Genomic DNA, 23,109 nt, shown 5'->3' on the forward strand with positions numbered 1-23,109 from the left:
TTAGAGAATTAATAAAACGACCCAAACAGACAATTAATTCAACAACGCCGTATCTTTGCACATAAACTTTTATGTAAGAATACGCTTTAAGCAACAAAACAACCCAAGTCAACATTTCCACGATTTACAAGTTGTTTGAAAATGAATTCAAATACCATTTGTTTACAGTCGTGTTTCGTTATTAATGTTGTTTGGACTTGTGACATTATGTTATCGATGTCAACATCCATGAATATGGATCACTCCGCGAGGTAATTTAACTAATGGACAGTAAAGTGTTTATGAGTTATTTCTTTTATTTGTATTGTTTATACATAAACATCATTCCTTCGGCCGATGTTTACAAGTTGTATTCATGTGACGTCACTATTGGAAATAAGTTATAAGCTATTATACGAGGGCGGCCGTATAAAGAGCAGGTAATAATGTGAAGTCATTCATAAAGGCTATGGTTGTCATGGCGGCCCGTGGCCCGTGGCCGTCCACTCAGTATGATTAATATGTTTACAAAAATGTGGTACGTGGTGAAAGATCGTAAGTAATTTACTTGTTAATGGTAAACTTTAATAATAATTAGGGACTGGAATGAACTGGAGCACATTGAAAGTATTCAATTATAAAACTTTGGATCCGCCGTCGTCGCACGCAGCAGTAAGCAAATTAAAAAAGGCCAGCGAATAAATACGGAGCTCGTTTATTTTATTTTTGCAAGAGAACGCAAAAATCGTATCAGCTGGGTGAGTGGGTGAGTGGGTGAATGGGTGTCATCCCTTGGTAATGTGGGTCAAGCGACGGGTAGCGGGGTCAGTGGGGCCCGGCCACGTAAGGCCAAGTCTGACCTCTCATTTGACAGTACTGGATGTGAGAGAGACAGATATACACACACTACATATGTGCATAATATATAAATGGTGACAAATTGTATGCAAATCGAAACCACGAAACCACATCACTCATGATTGTATACGACGTGGCTCTACTCGTGTATCGCAATACGTTTAATATTAAACGCAGGAGTAAACACTAGTTGAGCAATATATCTTAGAGAACGCTCTAAACAGAAACTATCAAATTCTGTTAAAATGAAAAAGAATAAAAAGAAGTAATTTAGAATGTAAGATAGATAAGGAGCTAACACAAAATATTTTCCTCTAAACCTAAACAAAAGTTATCCTCGTAAAATAATGTAATCCAACGTTCCTCACAATGCCATGTTATCCACGGAGTGAGTGAAAGTTCACATCACACAAGTACAACAATATAGCGCGGCGCCGCCCGCAACTTTCATATGAAACGTGTGCAAATTACAACAAGTGGAAAATTGCAGTTGTCCAACTGCCAACAGCGGCAACAGCCACCAACTCAAATAAAAAGTGCATCAGACGCGAGCGTGTGACGGCGTGACCTCTGTGTGCCGCCGCCATCTTGTTTCGAATGAAAAAACTTTGTCGGCTCTAACTCACTGTAAATATGATTTTATGGGAAATCTTTTCATGAGGTTTCATTTACGGGTTTTGTTTTGGGTTTACTGTTTTGTTTTGTTTCAAATAAGCAAATGTGAACCTTATGACTTCTTCTCTGGGTATAATTGAAATCAGTTGCCTGACCTTTATCAGCTATTCTGTGTTAATGTTTGACTTCAGATGAGTTGTAGACTGATGCGTTGCTCTGGTGATAATGTTGGTCGATACATTTCTAGTAAATTTATGGCCATAAGGACAGTTATTATTACCTAACTATCAGTGTCACTGATAATGACGTGTCAATGTCGTTCACAGTTTCCGATAGATCCACCGAGTATATGTGTGTTTGTTTGTTGGACGTTAACGTTAAAATATTGTCGTTTATTATCTTTATGACGGAGTCTCAAACACATTGTTTTACGGCGCCGTAAACATGAGCCCCGAGCCTGCACGTGAGCGTTCAGATATTTATTCTGTAAATATAAGTCGCTGAGTATCGTCTAGACATTGTTTTATAGCTTTATTGAGATGAAAGCCTTCCTACAAAGAGTAGGTAATGGACTTAACTAAAATAACATTACAAATATCTTTTAAAATGATTCAATGAACCCGTTAGCTTCGTCGGGACGTCGTTAGGGAAGACATAAGACAGGGAGAATGGCTCCGTAACGAGACATGAAATACGGTAACTCAAAACTGAATAGTCTATCTGAATATTTAATCTGCCGACCTCACAACCTAGTTGGGAGACTGCCAAGGGACACGATTTTATGAAAAAAGCAATTCAAAATAAATGTTAAATCTCATAAAACAATCGTCAATTTTAAATATGAAAAATAAAGTCATACTCTTATTCCCAATTATCCTTCTTTCGATCATAAAAGGCCATCGACGTAACTGTTCGCTCAAATTTTGTACAAAACTTCCTGCATCTGAAAAAGCTCGCATCCGAATCTGAAAATGAGTTTCGGATCGACCGGACCGGCCGGGGCCGGAATCCGGCACGATCTGGCGAACTATGTTCATTAAACACGAGGAATGTATCGAGCGACGCTTTTTATCGGACCTCCAAGAATGTGAGAATTAAATGGCTAAAGAACTTTGAATATTCATCGAGCGAGCCGTGGGTGGCACCCGCCACGGTTTTATTAAACGGTTTTTGGAAAATTCTACCTAATGATATAGGTACTAGAGTACATAATGAAGTGTTGACGACGATGTTCTTTAATAACTCTTTCAATATCAAACTTGTAATATGGTTACATTATACTCGTACCTGCGAAGTTGTGACATTACTGTGACATTCCTTTGTCTAATTTACAAGTGAAATTAATTTAATTATTTGCTCACAATGTTCATCTACGTGGTGTCTGACGTAATTACTTCGAGTTTTGAACTCAGATTAGATTTTGTTGAAAAGAAAAAATACTAAAGTTTGTGAACTGAAGCCGATTTTAATGAAATTTGAGTCTAGTTGTCGTTCGACTTTTGCTCCGTCAGACCGATCATCGGGGAATTTACAAAAATATTTTCTAAAGTTACATTATATAGAGTTCTGGTTCATTGATTTCGTTGGCACATTCCCTTCTAGTAACTGTAGAACTAGGAAATGGAATACTTCACGCTTTTCTGAGCAAAGTTGTAGTCAAAGTGAGACACTTTGGACTCATACGAGAATACCGGCGGACTACTACATCAAGTTACTGGAAGTTGTGCACGTAGTTGTGACGTCACAGCTCTGCATACTTGTCTGCTGTAACTTTCAGCAGACATGCCAACTATTGAACACAGATCAACTTGTGAACAGTACAGTACTCTAAAATAAGAGAATATATTTCACGTTCAAAAATATTTCATTGTTAAAGTTGTCACAAAAAGAACTTGTTATTTAAAGTTACTTATATGTGTGTCTCATTATAAGTTAGTTTTCTTACTAAAGAATGTTGTATACGTGCTTCTTTGATCTCAAATTATGCAGCGAAAATGTGAAAAACGGAGACATAATGAAGTTAAAGTTAACAGAGTGAGCAACATTATACGAAATATACATAAATAATTTACGTTATGAAGCTATTAACTTAAATAACGAGAACGTACTCACAAACTGTCTTTGAGTTTAATAACGTTGTATAAATTATAATAAAATTATTTTACATCACACGACTACAGCGTACCTAAGTACTTGAAACTTTCCTTGCTCACCTCGGAATTAGTTGAATATTGTTTTAGTAACTGTTCGGCGGCTAGTTTACCTGGAACAAACAATAACGGTACATTATTACACGTTACATGAAATTGTATTACATTTAAAATCAATAAAGTGTGACTCACGACAATAAAACAAAATTAAATTAAATTCTCGTAGTACTTCGTAGCCGTAGCGTGCTACGGCGTAGCAATGTAGCTACGCGTTAAAAATGATGTCCAACCTATAGTAATTAACTGTAACTATAGTGTGCGTTACATTCAAATTATTTCTTCCACCAATTCATCATGACGTAATTAATATTAATTAAAAAGCCTTTAGACGTAAAACTTTCAATTATGCCAGTTGCTGACGTCACAAAATTAATGTCTAAGGGTTTTGAAATAGCTGCTTTAAGTGACCTTACATGTTGAGCTCCATACTAATTAGAAAGTAATTAACCATTTCCACAGAAACTAGTTTGCAATGAACTGGGTCAAGCAGCTCTCGCGGCAACTGTTGACGGGTGACAAACATCAAAGCCTGCATTACCGACCACCGAGCTACGTGAGCTACTTCAAGTACTTTAAGTTAGGCCTCCTACACTGCACCTCACTGTACTGTAAATGCTCTTATGTAACTTATGTGCATTAAGATCAAAATTAGACCCAAGTTACAGTCTCGACCTGCCCTAGAAACATAATTAGGCTCAATGAAAAGAACTTTTATTTAACTATACAATGTGGTGTTATCGACAATATGAAAGTGAACGTTAAAACCAACCCTAGCTGAAATAACTAGAATGCTTTGAAAGTGTTAATTAGGGTTTTAGTACAGCCGTCATGAAACGACATTATAATGAAGTAGGGTAAACGTAACATTTGTATTAAACGCGATTACTTTCCATATTTTTACATAGCTCGATTACGATGTAGCACAAAAAGGGTTTGTGAGGAACTTTATCGGCGATCGTTCCCTCCGATCCTCTCAATACATTTGTGAAGTTAGTGCCCTCGGCTGATAGCGCGCGATCTGTATTCTGGCCGACGGCGAACAATAAAGAGAGGTAACAAACGCTCATACACAATAACTAGACAGGAACCCTTTAACTCGCACGAAATATTGTTGGGAATCACACTAAACTGTGAGGGAGCCCCCCCCCCCCGGGGCGGGCGCTGCATGACCTCGCGGTACATATCTTATTGTTTTACTGTTACACTCTTTTGTATCGGACTGTCTGTGTTTACCTGTATGCTAGCTGTCTTACATGCGCTTTTACGCTCATCCATTTTTTTATCTATTATATAAAAATAAGTTGGGTTTTCCTTCCTGTCGCTATAACTCCAGAACACACGAACCGATTTCCACGGTTTTGCATTCGTTGAAAAGGTTTCGGGTTCCGTGAGGTTTACAGCAGAAAAAAAAAACATGGTGGCGAAACGGAATTCGCCGGGTTTGCTAGTTAATTATATTTACTTATTAAATGTTTATATACCTACAGCTTTTGTATACCATTGCAGAGTATTACAAAATATTAATAAACAATCAGTTTTGTGTGCTATACACTCGCCAATTACAGGTTAACCAACATTCTATATAATAAAATGAAACAGGACTAAAGTAAACATGCAAAATTGTATTGATTTATATTTTTTATAAACAAGTCAACCACAATATCAATGTCCAGTTATTACAATATTAAAGGCTACTACACCACCAAAAACCAATTTCCTTTGAAGAATCGACAAATATAATGAAGTAACCGGTCGGCGATCGTTAACTTAATTGCAAATAATTACAGCCGCCATATTCCATGTAAATAATTCACGAGCGCCCTCTATATACTGCGTGTGCCCGACATACAATGTATACATGTAGGTATGTGTATGTTAGTTTGTATGTACACATAGTTTCTTATTCTAGCATTATTCTGGTTACCTAAAGTTTGGCTAAAAAAGGTTTCGTGCTGAGTCTGGGATGCTGGGTTTCATTACCTCGGCGACGCAAGATGTTTGTTTTTCTGGAACTAAGCGAGGCGTGGTCTGAATGTTAGTGGAATAGAGGCGACACATTGCTTGGCTCGTAATAATATCAGCACCTACCTATTGTTGTTTAACTTAGTTGTGTTGATATTTTATATCTTCAACAGCTACGTACCTGTATCATCTTTGGTGTTATAAGTCATCCGTGGGCGACCGACTGCTTACCAAAAGATGATATACCGCCCTATTTTATTAAAAATGTTGAGTAACAAAGGCCAAGTAGGAAGTAAGAACGGTCGACAGTGTCCATTGAATGTATGTAAAGTTTCAGTAAATATCCCCTTGAACAGCGCAGTAGTTACAGCATGTGTAGTTGTGTACACAGGAGCACAGAGGCGGAGGGTCGGTAATTAGAGTCCGAGTCGGAATAACTCGATGAACGCCGACAGGCCGCACCAAATAAATTGCCCTCCAGAGCCGATAGCGACGACGAAAACCCACCTCGACACTGCTGTGCCACAAGTTACGTGGGGAGGCGATCATTGCAACAGTGAGCACTGCACAGAGACGAATGAGTCAAATGAGCAACATATGTAATGATAAACGAAATACAAACAGTTTACTTCAATTAAAAGTAAAGAAATATATTTTGTGGATCACACAAAAACTTGCACTAAGTGCAAGGATCAAGCCCGCATGAGCCGTTGCGCTGACCACTCACCTGGTTACGCTAACCGTGTAGGTCTATTAAATTGATTTAAATTCGTTTCATTGTATGCCATCCTTCATACTATGTATGTTGCTATATTCCAACACGCCAAGTGTTCACAACCTGACCATGTGCAGTGTCCACTACCGCCTCGGTCGTTCTCTTGTGGCACACAAACCGCATCACACGGGAGTGGCACTCAGACAAGCAATTATTGGATAATCGAATGCCGCCCATCGACTCTGTCCCAGCGTCCCATCCAAATGGCGACAGGGACAAGCCGGCGCACGATGAGCCTCCACTACACTACACTACACTACACCACACTCACTACACTACCCTACAAATACAGGGGCTGACGACAGACGACAAAATGTTGTTTGATCCCAGCTCATGTCATTATTAGACTACAAGCTTGCAGCTGATTGGGTGATTTCATTTTGCAGCAGTAACAGTCGCTGCTGACGTTTGTATAAAACCTTGTAAATAACAACAAAGACCATTGCTGACTGTCACACTCGGAGTCACTCAACGGTTACTTAACCCAGTCGCAGTTTTTTTTTCAGAACAAAATCGTTACTAAATAACAGTTTCAGTAATCATGAAATGTATTTGAGTGCGGCAGTAAGCCATGTTATGTACGTATACATACACATGCTATTTATGTGTAACGTCAAATGTAATCCACGTGTATACGCACGAGTATAAATGTTATTTTTACGGCCGCTTATTACGTTAAGAAACCCTTTTCAATATTCCGCTCTGGGCACCATAAAGCGAAACAGGGAGATTTTATATCAAAAGATGTCATGTACATGCAAACATTATACAGGGTGACAAATCGAAAAGGTTGTGAGGTAAAAATAAATGGGCCTCGTTAGCCATGGGTTCGCAATTTGTCTTTTATACGCTTTGCAAACTTCCCCGAAGTAATATCCCCTAAATGATGGGAGGGGACAGGCGGGAGCATATGTTGACACGTATATATTATACTTAGCAGCGTATTTATAAGGGAACACCTTTTGTAGCGACTAAACGTGTAATGTAGTGCAAGGAATTGGGCGCGACGTAGAAAATGTCGTAGTTGGGGGCGAGTCTATTTATTAATAACCCTACAATTTGTTGTAACGAGGTGGGTATAATGCTAGACACAATGCCTGTCATACATTCTGCCTCAGACACAATTCAATATGTGAAATGACAGCCAATCTGATTCTGATATGCCCTGAGGTCAGAATAGTGATTTGCCTTGTAGTTCGACATACAGTGACGTCATCACTCACGCTGGAACCAAGGCTTCCACGATGGTTGTAAATCATAGCAACGATGGAGCCACCAATTTGCCGACGAGGCGTGATAGCCGCACATAAATACAGACTGTAACTTGATTTATTATAAAAACTACCAGACATTTAGGACGGAGCTATTTTAATAATTTGGTATTCTATCTAATATCTTAATTAAAGTATTTTGTGAAAATATATATTTAGGAAAACATGAACAACAATAAAAACGTTGTATTTAAGTGTATGATTGTCGTAAAACTCAATAAAACGTTGCCTCACCCAGTATATTCATCAACTAACCAGTTCAACTAACATGCAGCACATTTGCGTCACAACACAGACGTTTATAAGACAGAACCAACCGTGTACCGTCCTCAAGTAGGCAACAGTTTCGAGTCCCGACGTCGACAAGTTTTATTTATCGCGACATTCGCCCAGCAGACAGACTGCCGGCGCGACGCTGGATATTTCCTCGGGAGACCACACTTTGTCTCGGTTTACAAATACACTCGATTTATCGGCAGCTATTTGTTGAAGCTCGCGGTGTAAACTCTTTCAGAGGTAAGTTTACTCACTAATACAGACAAGCGCGTATCATCGATAACCACAAGATACACGTGTTTCATTATATTCATTATATAATTTCATTATATTCCAAACATTCTCTACATAATCAGAATCCAATGTAATAACGTAGCAGATTAACTAAACCATAATTTACACGTAAGATTAGAAAACACAAAATTCCTGAGACAATCTTGAGTAATAAATCAATGGAGTACACAGACGCCGGGCGACGGGCGACGTATCACACGAGCCTGCCACAGGGGAACTAATTACTGAACAAAGACGGCCAGATTGCCAGTTAATCAAATGAGTGCGCACTCCGTGCCGCTCTCCGCCACGGTACGTAGGTATTTAGCGCGTGCCATTGAAATGGAAAGTGTGGTGATTTGTGCGTCTGATTCCATTAGCTCGCACTCGACTGCTTCATTGATCTGTCTCTGGTTGGGGAGTGACAGTACACGTGCTTTGTTCAAACCAGGATTCCGAGTGGTGACGGATTTTGGCTAAGATTCTATGATGAATAGTCAAAATTATTTAACAATGCGTTATCATTAATATTTTGCATAGAATTGAAAGCAAATACTTAATTTCCTACTCTGGTTCTATAAGACACCAACTGGTTGTCAAAGTATTAATTTATTGACAAAGGAATCTAGTCTATGTGTCGCATGTAATATGTTCTGTTTCACAGTAATGTTCCGTCTTTGTCAAAAGTACGGTAACTAATTCACATACAGGAGTAGCTCTGAAGTCAGGTAATGAAATAGTTCGTACTCAGCCTACTGCCGCATTGTAGTAAAGTATATTAAATAAACGATATTTAATGGGTTTATTAATTACAATTCTATAACTTAAAGTATTTTACCTTATTGACCAATATTTTTCCAAGTCTCAGCTTTACCACCTAAATGTCTCTTTATATATTTTTTCTTAAATCCCTCATCTACTGAATAACTTTGATAAAAATATACTTAACGACAGAGATAAACATTGTAACATTTACATAACAATGTATTTAATCTATACTTGGTTAGCGTCCCTCGCAAATCTAGACAAATGTGACTAGAAAGGGTCGGCAGCACTCGTCCCGCTACTGGCGACACTTCCAGTATTTGCATATCAATGTATTGTGTACAGACACGACGAGTACACTGTGGAGAGGGCTTCTCTTTATGTTGGGCCTTGGACGCGCCTAGACAAGTGCCATACTATTAGCATTGGCAACAGAAAAGTCGACAATGTACGAGATACATTTTCATATTTTCCATGACATTTTTTTCAGTTTGACTTTTAAGTATGTATGTAAGTTTGTCCAGAAATATCTCGCGATTGACTGGATTGATTTTAATGTAGCTTTCAGAAAAATATGTTTTCTACTCTCCTGAGTGTCTATCTGAAAAGCTCCTGCTTTTTTAGCCTTTCAGGAAAAAAATATCGAAAAAATAAAAATAACAGCGTTTGTACAGCATTAATTGGTCGGATGATTATCGAGAAACGAGAAAAAATAAACAAGTAGCCGTAACACTCGACTGTACAATCTGAAATATTGGTCGCAGCTGAAGTTTCAGTATTTTATTGTGCAGGCCTCGGCGGCCGTGCACGAGCCAATCACGACTTAAGACTAGGTCATGTGGAATCTGTGCCGCGGATGTTGTTCACACGCCGGGGAGGCACAGGCCGGCGCTACTTGTGACGTCACTACTACGGGGGCCTGCAACTCATTCTGAGTGTCAACAATTTTTATGGTATTAGTGGTACTGTGATGCCTATTAGTTGCATAGGTTTATGTGATTTGGTAGCTGTACAATAGCGTCGTCAGTACCATCAATGATTTTAGTGGTTGGTTTTTTTAAAACAACGTTGCCCCACATTAGGATTTTCTCCTGTGTCGTGGGTACGGTTACAAACATACAAGTTCACATGCACATGACACCCAGACCCGTTAGTTGCAGCCCCTGTGTAATTTGCTACATTTCCAACTTGATGCTTTGCACATAATAAAATAATACGATATGAAATCGTTTAAAGTCCCTACTTAGTGTTATAACTATAGAATGCACATTATGAAGTAATTTAGTGTCTCCATTATTTATCACGTTGTCCCATCGCTGGAGTGACAGTGATTGGCCGGCGGCTGATGAGCCAAGTTGGAGCGTGTGTATCGGCGCGTGGTGGCAGCCGCGCGAGATAACGCACATCATATAAGTTTAATGCATGGAAACTTTACCTATGGGAACAGATTGTTAATTTACTCTTGGTTCAATAGATTAAATTAATACTGCCTCGTTGGTCGAGTGGTCGTAAGTGCGACTGCCGGGCAAGGGGTCTCTGATTCGATAAGTAATTATTACAGGAATTAGTAGACCGGAGTCTAGCATTGTGCCCATTAAGTATATGACAATAGGCTCACCCCCTATTACATGGGACTTATAACATAAATGGTGAAAAGTTGGTGTATATTGTACAGTGGTATTACGTGCCGTAATGTGCACCTTCGGGGATGTTTTTAAATCTTATTTAACATTAATTCTTCTGATCCAAAAAACTAAAAACATTTCTTTCGCTCAGAAGCTAAACATGAATTTAACAGAAGTTTTTTTCCACAGGCCTTAATCGTCCGCCATCAAACGACGCGCCTGTTTATTTAGATCCCATACCACAAAAACGACTTGACGAGAAAAAATCACGACGTTTTGTAAAATCACCCGAGTCATCAACCGCGCAATATTTACGAAGAAATTGTCCGCAGGAAGCAAACACCACTTGACCTTCAGCTAAAACTGTTTGCCCAGCGTCGGGCCCGAAATAAAAACAAACACATTACCCGACATCTTCCTTGTAAAGTCGGCTAATATTTATAGCACGCACTTGTTCTGAGGGCTGATTATGTTTTTATACGTGAGTTATAGAGGTGTGCTCCTTGTTTATGGCTCCACAAAGAAATTGTTAGGAAAATGTTCGCGTTTATGACGTCACTGAGTGATTGGCTCGCAGTATCGCCGTGTGATGGCATCCGCCGTGTAATGAGGGCGCCGTATAACGTGAGCCCGGTGTGGATCGGTTGTGTCATCTTTATAATATCTTAAAGGCTTTTTCACGTTCTCTTTTGTTAACAACGTAGATTTTATGCTTGTATAGTATTTTGAATATTGGTAATTCAGTTTACAAAAGTTAGACTTTATAGTTCCTGTTTTAAACCACTATTTCTATGCTCTGCAGTGGAAAGTCCCGTTAGTAATAAACTTTAAAATCACAAAAGCGCAGAGATGATATTTTCGTTCACTTCTTCATAAATTCGCCGAAGTAGACGGAAGTACTCAAGTTTGATTTCTGTGCGAGTAGCTCGCTAGCAATAACTCGGCGCGGTGAAATGTTACAGCTCCGGCATTATTGTAAAGAAATCATAGAATTGCTCCGTCCCAGCGTTCCAGTTACTCGACTGTAAACTTGCCCGCAGTCACTGCACCGACAACCAAAAGGGAGAAAGCAAAGGCACGAGCGGAGCGATTTTAACAAACTATTTTTGTGAGCTTCTATAATAAAAGTATATCACATCAGTATAGAGTACTACAAGGCCACTGACAAGCCAGTGATCTCGAATTTGAATATTTATTAATTCAGTCAATAGTATATATCATAAAACATAGCATTACAGTAACAGTACAATAGTACCAAATCAAACTACTCGAGTCGAGTGTCAGCAGTACGAGTAGTCCTCGCGTAAACACGACGCAACTGTTTGGTTTGTATCTCAACCGTTCGGTCTGAGAACTGATTCACTCAGAGTGTGACAATGTTCTGTCCTGTAGAATTATTACTTCATCACGTTAGAGAAGCGATCACTAAATCACAACGAAATGGAATGTCAACAAAGCTTACCTTTTGTAATGTTGATTAATGGATTAATTTCCTTCAAACCGTCCTAGTCATGGATCGTTTTATACAATCATTTATCGTAATTCATCAATATTTATAGTCTAGAATGTCTACAATCCTTGGTTTGCATTAAAATTACTACGACTTGATACTACTAAAGGTTCCGATACTTTAAATGATGCTACAAAACATAGTGTTACCCGCTGCTCGCACTATGTCCGCTACCCGCGCGCGACTTATCGCTGCAGCGGTCGGGTCGCACTCGTTTGTACGGGAAGCTCGTTCGCTAACTATTTCACTTCCACCGCCCATATCTATGTGTAGTGTGTACTATTGGATTTACAACTGTACACAAGTATTATATGTATGTACACAGCATTAGTGAAGCACTGAAACTTTTTGAAGCTGTATACTGACATGAAGCTGCAGCAAGTTTAGTTATAGAAGACAAGCTAATTCAGGATTTCTCCCTACACAATATATTCTCCTGATTCATGAATAGATAGCGCATCCTATTACACATGTTATCTCCAAACATTGTCTCCGTGTAATCTCAGTAGATATCGCTCACCTAATTACTACAATCATCTTAATTACAGATAATGATGCCAATAACAATATCCATGAATCAGTGACTCGCTGTAGTGAGATACTCGTGTGCCATCCATTATGCTGGACGGGCCAACCCGGCCGCTAATGAAGTAATTAATCAAAGTGATTACTCCACAACTCCGACTATTTATCAATTAATTTACAAACATTAGCCACCGACTGATCGGATTCATTGATAAATACACTCCGAGCCATTCTTAATAGATTTCAATCAAATCTTCAGTTAATCCTAATTCGAATTAAGTTGAGTTTGTTTTCCATTTGTTTGTGTTACTTGTGTATTTAATCGCAATGTAGAATTAGATTCGATACATTCCGCCATATTAATTCCATGAATAAGAAGATATAGATGAAATAGTGGAAGTTACAATTGTAGAATTCACTTCATTAGTTAGTAACGAAGTACGAGCCTTACTATACGTCGGTTCAGACATTAATATGGTGACCCTACGACATTGTACAAATTGTTTAAAAGCTTGACTAAAAGAATTAGTAATATTTGATGTCCACCAGCAGAAACAAGGTGTAGTACACGGTAAGATAGCAAAGTGTTCAGCAGTCGGTGGCCAGGTAGGCAGCCGGCAGCGGGCGCCGGGCGACGCGACGCCGCGGCGCCGGCTGGTTACCGGATTATTGAACCGAGACATCATAATCACACGCTGCAGAAGTCTCACCTCACTCACCGCACACATACATGCGGCCGCAGATGTAAATACAAATATTATATTGTGTAACATATGAGATAAAACTGAGCAATCGAGCTGACAGGTTGTCTGATAAGTAAACAGCGCTACCCACAGCAACAGTAGCAATACCAAACGAGTTACTAATGCGTTGTCACTTTCAAAGTAAAGGGTATTGAGGGCAGGGACTAGTACACTGACCACTTAGCAGTTTTCTTTAATTGGTATCCGATCAAATAATTAGAGCTTTCGATTTATGATGTACGAAGAAAGAGGAGTTTCTTTAGTCAAGATTTTGAATTTACTAACCATGATATTGGTAGAAACCTAATTTAATATCAATAAGAGATTTGAACTAAAATATACATATTTAGTGAATCCAACAAGTAATTATTAAAACGCGATTCATACAGAACGGTTCTTCGGCAAGTAATCTCTACATCCGCGACATTAGCCGAGAGTCGATGGAAAACAACAACAGCTGTAACAATGGCGTCGTGTCATCCTTCAGCGCGGTGACGGTTCCTTCAACTACATCGTATCAGGTTACGAAATCTTACGCCGAGATATTTTCATATAACGCTGTTTTAAGCTAGCCAACGTTTTATAATTAGACTCCTATTGTAAGGCTTTGGAGGCTGAAATGATGGTGATGTAAAGAAATAGTTTGAAGTAAGTAGATGAATACAACGTAATGCTACAAACCGCAGCCAACCTGCTAACAGCAATAACAATACCATTGACAAATCCCGTCCCCCCATAACTCGCCATAAGCCCCCGACATGAGCCCCCTATAACCCGCGCAGCATCCACCCCGCGATGTAACGAGCCCGCACACGACGCGCGAGTACGTGAGCAATTAAAACGCACGAGAATATCCACCATTTGGAGACTAGTTACAGAGATGGAGAGAAGGTTCACAAGTTTTATGATGCAGAGTAACGGATACTTGTTATAGAGACGGTAGCAATTGTAGAGCTTGCCAAAAATAATCCATTTCATTTTAACGTTTTAGTATTGAGACGATTTCTAAACGAGCAATTTTTCTGCGACATGTAGTTATAGAATATTTGCAATGTCGTCGATCACTGTGTCTCAGTCACATATTTCAGAAAAAAATTGTAGCTTTAGATGAACCACTGTGAATACAATTTATACAATAAAGTAAAATGATATACAAAAATATGCAGCCACAATGCCACATGTGAACATATTTCAAAAGTTATAAGAAAAATAGTGTGGTACACAAAGAAAGAAACCTACCAATGTTTGTGAGACATGCAGCCGAGATAAATAGTAGCTAGAGAACTCTTACAGCAAGTCGCGTATTGTATGCAACAATAGTTACTACTCTATTACAGTTGCAGTAATCGTATTCACATTATTTCTGTTTCCACTCGCGACACAAGTTGGCCTGCTGCTGTATCCCAAATATGTGTCTCCGAGGCCAGTATTAACATAAAACACTCGCCACATTTGCATAAAGTTTGCTCCGAAGTGACGCGACGTACACACACACATACAAATATAGCCTCGTTCCAAACTTTAGCTACAATTGCCGCGATTTTCCTACACAATGCGTTGTGTATGTGTGTGTGTTGTTTGTGAGTTATGTCAAATGTGTTTGTGAAACCAATTCACTTCTAACATGCTTACGTAGTTGTGAAATGTCAAGTAATTCATTGCTGAAACTACAATAGTTGACCGAATAATTATGAAAAATGTAACATAATAAACATGGTCGTAACCATAGCGTAGCACATTTGCTACGGCGTAGTAAACGTCTACGGCGTCGTAGCGGTAGAGATTTGTTTGATCTTAAAATCACGCATCGTTGCCGCGGTAGTACGGAGGGTGTAATGTTCAGTGAGCAACTTCATCGTGTGAAATGTTTATGTTCGTAATGTACGGGATTAAAACTCTTTTGATGGCATATTTCCATCCAGTAGAGATATGTTAATAAAATATTATTATACGTATTCAGAAAACAAAAATGACAAACGATATTACATGAGGTACCGTACGTAGCTACTGTTATTGAACACTTTAAAAATATTATAGATTTTACCCAAATATTAACCAAAATACGTTTTGTTCTTCTCAACATTAACAACAGCGAACACTAATCGAACGCAATCTCGATTTGACACACTTTAGTACTTACTAAGTAGATACAGTACTTATAGAAGAACATATATGTATATACGAGTATAATCACATGGTGGTGGTATGTAGCGTAATGTACAGCGTGTCACGGATCACAGTCGAGTGCACCCGATGAGGGCGCCATCTTATGTCATATCATTGTACACATTACAAATGTAGCCCGTATACTACACGTATGTGTTGTGTATATTATGTATTAGTATCAATGTGTTTGAGAGTCATTTGCTGACGTTTTAGGAAACAGTGACATTATAGCGGATTTTATTTCATATGATAAATGGACAAAATATTTAAGATAATTTCAAGAAAGTGTGAATGAATAAAATATATCGGTCGAGTTCCACGCCTTCTGTAAGTAATTATTGTTATTTATCTAAGCATGTATACATTGTACAACTCTCTTTAATATGCGCGCCCCTAACTCGCCATTAAACCTACAACTGAGTACCAGCTTAACTTGTACTTACAGCGGGAGGAGGTAAGAGTCTGAATTAATCGCACACAAACTGAACGCTTCACGATAAAAGTTTCAGAAATAACAATTTCGTTTTACTGCTCAGCCGTTCGTCCGCCTACTTCCTGCAGTTATGAATAAATATACAGAATTATCTCCGCAGACGTTAATGACGAGATCCTTCACGGAGATATCTAATTGTTCGTAATTAGGAATCGAATAAGTCGAGTCTTATTGAATAATCTTTTCACGGAAGATATCGCGTTCGCTCGCAAATTCACGAACAATTTACAGAGGTCGTTACGTTCCCAAGTCGCAAGTCGTAACAATACCCAATCTCCTTACGTTTGATCTTTTAATATGACGAGGAAAAGAAAGATCAGCTCTTTTCTTAATTTTATCAATGTTCAAAAGATTTGTGGGAACGCCGCGAGGCGGGGCCGTGACGTGACCACGAGACGTGTCACTCGCGCAGTATTGTGTGCCGCCCTTTACAAATAAGTGTCCGAAATGTGGACGCGACCCGCGTTACGTTGTCAACTTACGTCCCACTTACAAAGGGCAAACTTTTGTTTGATTCATGAGAAACGTTCATCATTTGATGGCTCGTCATCCATTGTGTGCCAACGGCGCGCGATCGAGCCTGTGTCGGGACTTACGACTGCCGGGACCGAGGACAATAACTCAGCTGTTCACGAGGTTTATTGGTAAGCTCCAGGCTTAACTGCGGCTATTGACAAACATACGATTGTAAATCTTCTTGAAGAGGTCAATTACTGTGAGAACTAAATATTTTGCCTCACACAGCGTAATCATATAACTGAGGATAGCGCACACATTGTATAATTTTGCATACTCCGTGGCAAGTAAGCGAGGCTATGCTAATGGGCCATAAAATCCAGCCACGAAATTCATAGTTCTTTACACAATTTGGCTTTATAGTATAACTTGCAGTTATTTTATAATTCTAGTTTCGTTAAAATTACAATGTTAATGGCATTTTTATTGAATTAGTTTATAAAAATGTTGCCAGTGATTCCAGAAAAGTTTTAAATTTATTTCGGTAAAGCTTCCAAACAAGTTTAATTGCGAAACTTGTTGCAATTACCAAATAATAGTTTTCCTGTTCCTGCCCGGATATCGAGCGCGAAATGTTTTCAAGTCAATTCTAACTTCGCGGAATAAGTAAAAACTTGTAGCTTTAACTTGCTTTACTGAATATGCATTACTTGGTTTAAACAAACTTCGAGAGCACCTCGTCCTTGTGTGTGAGGAGCAATTGTGTTACTTGCTAAAGGTAGGAACTGTAAGGACGTGAAATTGTAGTTTGAGTTGCAGATAATTCCGAAATATTACGTCACCGGTTGTATTGTACTCTAAACAAGATAGAGACCAAATAATTAGGAGTAGTTGTGAGCAGAGAATAAGACAGACCCACGGTCACACAAGACGGGCTCACAGACAGACAGGACGGCGCTGGCTCACGGCTCACCCGCTGGCTGCTGGCTCACAGCTCACACATTGTCTCCAACTTAGATTAGATAAGTTCACAAGTGATTACGTAACTACGCGACACTTTCTTTTGTCTTGTTGTTCGTCTACTTTACTAATATCGAGACTTTGTCGGGAACAACCAAAACTTCATTCAATTATTCCGTTTCGGAAATCTAATTATGTTATTGGCGCGTGTGATCATTATTATATATGTATACAAAATAATGTACTGATTACTTTATCTCTAGTTTGGGATATAATAATATTTATTGGTTTTTATTCACCAAAATCAATAGAGCTAAACTAAAAAGGTAAATAGAGAAAATCTAAGACGAATACTTAAGTATCAGTAGACTAATAGGTTATTTATATAAATTACTCGTATAATTGGTGTATTGACAACCCTACTGACTGTCTGATTACGGACTAAAGGTGCTCAAGGTCAAACTGTTGCCAATGAGCTGCGGCCGACAGCACAAGGTCAGTACTCTCACTGTAGAGGAGTATTGTACAATACCCACGTCAAGAGATGTCACAGTGTAGTCCTTCGTATCGATTCACGATATTATTGTTACACAGTTATGTTCATATTTATCAAAACACTACCCCTCGTCACTCGGGGTGTCACCCTTTCGCAAAGTTCCGCACACACACACAAACACCGGGATGTGTGTTTGTTACGTACATATTCATGCGACACAGCCGGCACATCACTTCTCAATCGATCGCTACTATAAATAGGGGCAGCCCTGACGTCGCCTCGTTAATATTTTAACACAGGGTTGACACTACAGCTGGTGCTCTTTCCTAAACAAGAAAATATAGCAGTCGAGAGACAACTCCGAGTGCGCCTCTTGATTCGGCCATCAATATTTATACGTTCATGTAAGGGACGTAAGAAAAAAGATTTCCACAAATAAAGTGTATGTTATCCAACAAAGACTTAGCTCGGAGATACCTAAAATAACTCGGCTGACCTTTTGCATCACAGCATCTTTTCTCGGAGGCTATCAAAATATCCGACCCAGTTGGCTCGAACAATCGATCGACACTATTTTTAAAGCGCCAGCCCTGATACCGCCCCGTTAATATTTTAGCACAGGGTTGACACACGACCGCAATAGACAGGCGAAAAATTTCAAATCTATTTACTTGCCGTAAATACTCGCGCAACTGTATGTGTATGTTTTATTGGAGTTTTCGTTTTAAAGTGGTTTAGCTGGCGGGGACTGTGTCTACGTAGACTAGAGGTATGTATGTACAGGTGATTTATTCTAAAGGCTTTTGAATTTAGTCGTTTATTTCATTAGTTTAAAAGTGGTGAGACGTATATATTGACATAGTAATGGAACTGAAACACGTCGGTACTTGTGTCTGGAAACTGATTGACATTGATTGCGGCTTTATTAAGCTGATGTGAAAACACGATGTCAAACTAAAATAACTCGAGCAGAATGTTCAACAATCTGGGAATAATTTAATTACTATTTGAATGACTCGACGTAAGCAATGTTACTCAGTATAAGTACTAAGTTGCTGTTCCCGTTTATGTAATTAAAAAGTACGCACCTTCAATTAAAATAAATTGAACCCGCGTCACTCGGAGTGAAACTAAAAGAGTCCATTACTCGAGTGATTCAATTGAAGTACTTCAGCAGCCTGTACCGGTACATTGTACAGGTAGAGGTTTCAGTAATAAAACCTTTCACTTAATATTAACATGGCACTAGGAGCTACACTGAATCGGTTTCCTTTATTACTGTTCCGTGATGGTCTTCCTTTTGACGTACTATTACTATTGCCATAATTAATTGATACTCAATCGGCGCAGTGATTCGCCGATCAATAAACCATTCTGGTATAGATTCCGGGGTCAATACAGTTTTTTTTGTGTGGTCTTCAAATTATTGTTCCGGGAATGGATATCAAATGTGTGTGTTTTGTAGAGAAAATCCTAATATTAGAGCAAAATAAGCTACAGCCTGAGAGGCCTCACACTTTACTGCATGTGTGTATAATATTACAGGGACAATGTAAGCTAATATTATGCACCCAGTAACCTGTCTTTATATAATATATTGAGGTCAGTTGATCCTGTTCAATGAGTTTTGTAAAATGTGTCCATGACATGAAACTAAAAATAAACTCGCTACGAAGAAAATACAAGAACTTTTGCGACACGTTACAAACTAAAATTATATTATAATCCTTGAAACAATACATAGTTGCAAAGAAATTCTAAAAACGATTCACACAAACATTAAATACTACGTTATACAAAGCTACCAAAACATTACGTAACTAGTAAATAAATAAATCATTAACAATAAATTGAACAAGATTTGCTGCAGTAACAGCCGTGGGTAATAACACGGAGCCCGTTTATAATGGCGGCTATCTTAAATAACAATCAGTGACTGGCGGCGGGAACTTGCTCTCGATCCCAATATAATAATGTTGGAGTTAAAATAACACTAAATCAATTAGCTTTCACCGGCGACCGGCAAGTTTTGATTAAATTACTCCAGATAGTATCAGAGGGCCAATTGGAGCCACCACTGGACCATCAGCAGCAGCCGAGGAACTCGCCTCATACATTATCGAATGTAATATTTCAGTGTTCTGAAACTTCATATTTTACACTGAGAATATTCAACTGTATTTTCCAGATAAAACTAGCGAAACAGACACGCAAAATCTTCTTTAAATAATATTTTATATTTTTCGCTATGCCGACTATACTCTGTATCTGTTGTAATAGATGTCTTGCAAATGTAGCAAATGCTACGCCGTAGTAGCCGCGTAGCACTACTATATTCAAATTGTTAATTATGTTTCCAAACGCATCATTTTAAGTGAAGTTAATCTGTCATGATATGTGATATATGCAAATATAAGCAACATCTTCGTACACGTAGTATTAAATCAAGCTCACGTGGATTATAAAGCATTTCTCTCAAGCTGCAGTAATACTACCGGTGACGCTAAGCAGCTTGCCGCGGAGTCTTGCAATATATGTGTTGATCCCGACACTCTTGCGCTGACTTAACCTACACTGAAGGCAAACGTTGAGATTATCTCGCTCACATGCTTTATGCCATGTGAGACTAGTGTCGTGTGATATTGCGACATTCAAATTATTATTAAGAGTTTTGGGAAAACGCTCTGCGAAGGTTTGTGAGATGATATTTGATCAAAATTAATTTCATTTTATTATTCATGTTGTTAACCCAATGACGTCCATAATAAAGCTTTTTGCGAACGTATTCAAAATTCATGACAAACAATCAATAATGTTTCGACCCGTTCGACCACATCACTCTGGACACTCTCTCGCCGCCATGTTGGTTGCACTCGTTCCGTTTTCCATTAAACGCTGACTAGCCAGCAAACAATTAATATAGATAAAATATTAATTGGATTCTGTGAGTGAATTGATTGGGCAGTCGGGTTTAGCTGTCCATCGACGGCTATGTACGAGGTTATTGATGACTTTCATTAACGAAAACAGTGATGCATTACTAAATTCGTTTAGTATATTCGTTTCCACTAGCGTTTTGTTTTTATGAAAGTCGAATTCATGTCACTTTATATTTAGTTGTTGTTTCGTAATTAATTTGATTGGGAAGTGATAAGTAGCTGGTACATTATGACGCCATCCGGCCGTAGGTACGACAGAAGTAGTCGTGTAAATGACTCGCGCCTGTTATGTGCCGAGTGTCATCAAAATGTCATTAGAGTCGGGCGACGCAGGAGTTGTTTACCTTTTCAGTTCTCTTCCTGATGTCACAACTGATCAGTTTCAGTGTGGACATTACATTGTCGTTGTTTTTCTAAATTCGTTTCAAAATTACTAGAAAATGCTACAAAAGCTGCTGTTTTCACGATAACATACGATTTTTTATAAACTACTTTTTTGAGGTAAAAAACAATTATAGCGGGTTGTTCGTCGGCAATATATCAATTTAACGTAACGCAAAAATTGACTTGAACGCGTCAGATTTTTCATTTTTCATAATAATAATGTAACACACGAGAGCTTGATATTTGATATTTTCTGTTAATAACTAGTAATAAATTGCATTTCACGGTAATTTCCCAAAGGCTCCCACTCGATAGACGATCGCCCGACACTCCCCCGGCTCGGCGCTACTTGTAGCTAGGGTTGTCACACGCAGCTGAAATATTACGCCATTCATTTACATGAATTTGACATTTCTCGAGGCTAGACCAGCCCTGACCGTGGAATATTCGTTTACAAAAACTGTAGGATATCTACGAACACAATTCTTTGTGATGCCAACATCGTACACAAAGGAGTAGTGAAACTGATGGTTAGCATATCGAAAATGTTCTCTCATCTCCAAACAACAATTTGTAGGATAAACTAAATAGAAATTGCGAATCTATCTTTCGAAAGCAATCTTGTATTATCTATTTGTTCGTACCGTGAAGTTGGATGAACTCTCGTATAATAAGATATTCCTATACGTTCGTGGCTGCCCTGTCTATGTGAACTAGGAGTAGGTGTACCTACTCCTGGTACAGGAGGGGTGTAGAGGGGAGGGGGGGTACGTCACTTGTATTACTCGTATATAATAGTGTCCGCGACTGTCACGCGGTGTGATTCTTGTGTTGTGCCTAAAATGATGACGCCTTGGTATTGTCCTGTGGTACAATGTTATGTGAATATGTGTTAATGTTAGCTATGTATATTCAGATAAAGATATATTATTACATTAATGTATGAACATACTAGTGTTGGTTACTGCGGTTGGAAATAAATCTCACAATAAGTAAATATCAGACAGCTTTAGCTGTTCGTGGTTTGAGTACATACGTTACTGAAGTTTTTTTTGTGTTTACGAATATTAGTAAGAAATCTGCAACTAGATATGCTACGTACATGCAGATATATTGATCACTCCTCTCAGATCCCATCGCCGGCTACAAGCCCCGTCTCAGGCCGAGCAGTTCAAACAATCATTATTTATTAACGTCTGCGCACCGATTGTACCTCGCTAATTAATTTCACTATTCCAATTAGACGGCATTAATAAATCACTCATTTGTATTCATTAATATAGATCATGGCTAATATACCGCTCGGTACTCACTGTAGTGTCGATATTGAAACTCTTAGATGGCAACTGGCTTACCTGGAACAAGAAAATACAATTTTATTATACATCACATACAAACACGCACAGGACGACATCTCCTGAAGGATTAGTGCTCGTGTATCATTCAATGTATGAACAGTTTTGAATCCCATGCAATAGGAGGTAATACCACAACACGATGCACCACGGCTCTTTGTATACCGAAAACTTAATAGTACTTTGTTCAATTAGAGAATGAAACTTTTCCAGTCCAAGCAATGAGAATTTTCTACTAGCGAGGTATAAACTTATAAAAAGTCAAACTCCCAAGTAATCCAGTTTGGCACGTCTTTACTTAGTTCGCAGTAATCGGCAATATTGCTGGAGATAGAATAAAGCTTGTTTATAAAGTAGAAAGAATCCGATCGATACATCCATCAATCAGATCTCTGGAGCTCCGAGCTACAGACTGGAGACTGGAGGTTGGAGGCTAGAGAGATTGTACATACTCGAGGAAAGTTTTACTTGAG

At 38.8% G+C, this 23,109-nt stretch overlaps 1 protein-coding gene across 5 annotated transcripts in view; it reads right to left on the reverse strand.

Moving 5' to 3' along the window:
- Positions 1–23,109, reverse strand: part of LOC118270737 (complexin) — a 218,712-nt gene that overhangs the window by 147,939 nt on the left and 47,664 nt on the right. For 2 of the 5 annotated variants that reach the window (XM_050698119.1, XM_050698120.1), the window contains one exon: positions 3,666–3,715. The exons of the other annotated variants lie outside the window; for them this stretch is intronic. The gene's annotated coding sequence lies outside the window, so the exon portion shown is untranslated. The remainder of the gene's footprint in view (positions 1–3,665; positions 3,716–23,109) is intronic. 5 annotated transcript variants of the gene reach the window in all.

Source organism: Spodoptera frugiperda, chromosome 13 (genome assembly GCF_023101765.2).
Source record: "Spodoptera frugiperda isolate SF20-4 chromosome 13, AGI-APGP_CSIRO_Sfru_2.0, whole genome shotgun sequence".
NCBI classification, from domain to species: domain Eukaryota; kingdom Metazoa; phylum Arthropoda; class Insecta; order Lepidoptera; family Noctuidae; genus Spodoptera; species Spodoptera frugiperda.